This window comes from Triticum urartu, chromosome 7 (assembly GCF_003073215.2).
Source record: "Triticum urartu cultivar G1812 chromosome 7, Tu2.1, whole genome shotgun sequence".
Taxonomy (NCBI): Eukaryota; Viridiplantae; Streptophyta; class Magnoliopsida; order Poales; family Poaceae; genus Triticum; species Triticum urartu.
In genome coordinates this window covers 698,765,245-698,768,938 of record NC_053028.1, presented here as the reverse complement: position 1 = coordinate 698,768,938, position 3,694 = coordinate 698,765,245, and the positions used below count along the sequence as shown (strand labels likewise).

Sequence of the window (3,694 nt, the reverse complement as noted above, 5' to 3'; positions counted from 1 at the left end):
AGGCTCATGAGATACAATAACTTGCCAAGGAACTCGACCACTTCAAGGGTGTGTTACAGAACAAGTTTGCTGCCGGGGGTATTATTGCCCAAAATCGTCCTTCATGGAGCAATTTTGCTCCATGAGTATTCCACTGCCATTCTCATCTCGTTACGTTTCAACAAAAAAGGTGATGCCACCAATTACCAAGGTATATCACATGCCAGCAACAGACAAATAACGTTGGTATACATGCCAGCAATAGACATATACCATTGGTTGCCATGTAAGCAACAAACAGTTACCACAATAGCAACTAGCACTATAACCTCAACCATGTCGCTGTAACCTATCTAGAACATTATAAGCAACTGACAACATGGCAATTACAGACAAAAAACCCTGAAGGATTGTCAATGGGTATAATGGTTGGTCATAAAACATTTATATTTTTAGCAATAGAGTTACTCCTTGTGGTCTCATACTCCCTCCGGTCCTTTTTACTCTGAAAATTGGTTTTGCCGAAAGTCAAACTTTGTTAAGTTTGACCAAATTTATATTAAAAATTATTAGCATCTATAATATCTAATAAATATAATATGAAAATATATTCCAAGATGAATCTAAAGATATTGGTGTTGTTATGTGAATGTTTATAATTTTTTATATAAACTTGGTCAAAGTTGATGAGATTGACTTTGGACAAACCTAATATGCAGAGTAAAAAGGATCGGAGGAAGTACTACACACACATGGCCTTTTGAAAATGATGGTGTGTGTTTTTTCTTTTCTTGAAAAGGGTCGCAACCCCGTCCTCTGGATCGAAAATGTTGACTGTAACTTTCGTGAGAAATTTGACCCCGTCTTCTTGTGGTACCATCTTAGTGACAACTGCCGAGGAGAAACAAATTATTGCTTCAATTTCTTGTTGCACCCCATCTTTATCAATAATAAAAAGATATAGTTTCACAAATAAAGAAAATTTCTACATTTCCAGACTGGCATATATAGCATCAAATGGTCTTATTTACAAAGCAAATTTTGAGTCTTCCAGCAATAATAACACACGTTTTATTTCTTCTTGAAACCACCTAGAAAACCCATCTTCTTGCTAACTGGAGATGCATGAGGGACCTGAAATTTCAGATGTATATAGCATGCTAATTAGAATCATCTGGAATGTGTACAATAAACTGCATGGTTATATAGATGTCCGCTGGGATATATATATCCCTAGTATGCTACACTTGAGGCAAAATCCTTTCTTTTGCAAACCTTATATAGGCTATGCAGATTGTATGAATGTTACCAGGTCGCCTCTTCATTAAGAAATATTGTCATTCGACCTAATTAGAAATGGCTATAATGTGTTGCTTCACAGTTGCAAACTTGCAATAACAAAGGTCCATAGAAATAAATTTGACATGCATCTATAAAAAAGTTAAAATGTATATATGCATGAAGATGACTGTAAGTTTGGCATTAAAAAACCTAGGACACACATGAAATTGATCAGTCATTCGAAGAAAAACTAAATTTAGTTCATTCTTTCTATTTCTGTGAAATTAAATCATCTCAGTAAAGAGCCTCTTTACCCCCTGTTATTTACCTCGTTTGCCATTTCGTTTGCACGTAGTCCGTTGAGCGTGTCAACAATTTCTTCTATGGGAGGCCTGACTCGCCGATCAATCTCAGCACATTTTAGCCCAAGTTCAATGCATATTTTAACTTGATGGAGGCCTTCTGTATCTAAGGATGCATAGTATGCAAACGAAATGAAACATAGGGTTCTATTTCAATCTTCCAACAATCAAATAATATATCTTCTTACTTTATCAATAAAGTTTCTTGCTGAGGGTTGGTTTTTGTCTTTGCAGTTCTGCTCTCCGGTACTGATCTCGAGTATTAATAAGCCTAAACTATATATGTCTGACTGGGCCGAAATTTCACCTCTGTATAGATATTCTGGAGCCATGTACCCACTGGATGCCATTATCATCAAAAGTTTATTAGGCAATACTTGAGATGCGAAAATGAAATTTGTTTTATAGTAAAGTCGCACACTAATAATATCAAGTCTTGTAATGAGCTTACTATGATCCCACAACTGTTTGTGTGTACAATCGGGTTTGTTCTTGGCCAAAGACCCTCGAGAGTCCAAAATCAGCAATCTTTGGAACCATATTTTCATCTAACAATATATTTTCAGGCTTGAGATCCATATGGATGATGGGAATATCCAACTTGTGTAGAAATAGTAAACCCTGGCAAATTCCCTTGATTATCTTGAATCGTGTGGCCCAATCGATAACAGGTTCAGCTGAAGAGACAGCCTCAACTGTTTTCGTTCCTGTATATGAATGCAAAAAAGCTAAAGGGTCAGGAAGATAAATATATAATTTTAAAAAGCTAAAGGTGATTCCCTACCTCCAAAGATGGAAATGTAAAGAGAAATGCAAGATATGTCAGATATGTTTATTGCATACCGAAAAGATTCTGTTGAAGGCTCCCATTAGGTAAATACTCATAGCAGAGTACACTTTCAGTGATGTCTGCCTGAATATACCTTCCATCGAACTGCACCAGTTTCTTCTGTGTTTCCCAGCAGAATCCAACCAACTCAACTACGTTTTCGTGTTTGAGCGCCATAATGTTCTGAACCTCGTTATTGAATGTTTTGTCAGGCGGCATTGGAGCGTTCTCCTGAAGTTTCTTCACCGCAATCACTCTGCCATCATCTGGCACAACTCCCTGTTTAATCAATCCCACAGATACAGAGATATTAGTATCTCTTATCAACCTTGGTTGAAAGGATAGAAGATGTTAATGGGAAAGTAGCCAAACCTTGTAAACGCTTCCAAATGGACCTCCACCAATCTTCCGCTCCGCGGAGAAATCGTTTGTTATCTTCTTCAGAAAATCGAATGGCAGTTGCTTGGGTAGCTCGGGGCTCGGCCTAATCTCTTAGGTTTTACTTCCAGTGGCCATTGCTGTTTATTCAAAAAACAAAAATTGATGAGTTAATAAGTGAGCTGCCACAAGTTTGTTCTTTCCAAAAGGTTCCTGCTTGCATTTTCATTGCAGAGGACCAAAAGGGCCATTACACAGCACCAATTCTGAATTATACGGAGAATTAATTGCAAAGCCTGACAAGGGCTTAGCACATACACACATCAAGGCGTTCAAGAGCTAGACGGTATGGCGCGGCGGCAGCAGCACCGGCGCCGGCCACCAGCGAGCTTCGGAGAAGCAACAGCAGCAGCAGCAGCAGTGCCTCCTGAACTAACAGAAACCAGTTTTGCCGGTGGCATAAGTTGCAGAGGACGGCAATCTTAGACCGGCAAAGAAAGAAGCAGAGTACACCGTGAAGACTGAAGAGCATCAGAAGAAGCAGAGTAAAAGGGAGTTAGCAACCTAGGGTTAGGCCCTCGAGCGGTCAGATCTGGAGGGAGGAATGGCAGGAACTGGTCTGGGGAAACTGCAGAGCAGAAGCAGGGGTTATCGGAGAGCTGGCTGGAGGCGAGGCAGCAGTGAAGACCAGCAGCTCTAGATCTGGGGGAGACGCTCGACCAACTGGTTGCACCGGGACGACGGCCGGCGCCCATCCCGACGACAGCGAGCGACACTGCAAAGCGGCTACTCCGGATATGGTACGGAGGAAGAGGAAGCCGGAGCCCCCCTCCCGTTCCTCTCTCCGGCCGGCGAAGCCAGCGGA

General features: G+C 40.8%; 1 pseudogene; it reads right to left on the bottom strand.

Moving 5' to 3' along the window:
- Positions 1-952: 952 nt before the first annotated feature.
- LOC125520939 lies at positions 953-2,967 on the bottom strand (annotated as a pseudogene).
- Between the last annotated feature and the right edge of the window lie 727 nt (positions 2,968-3,694).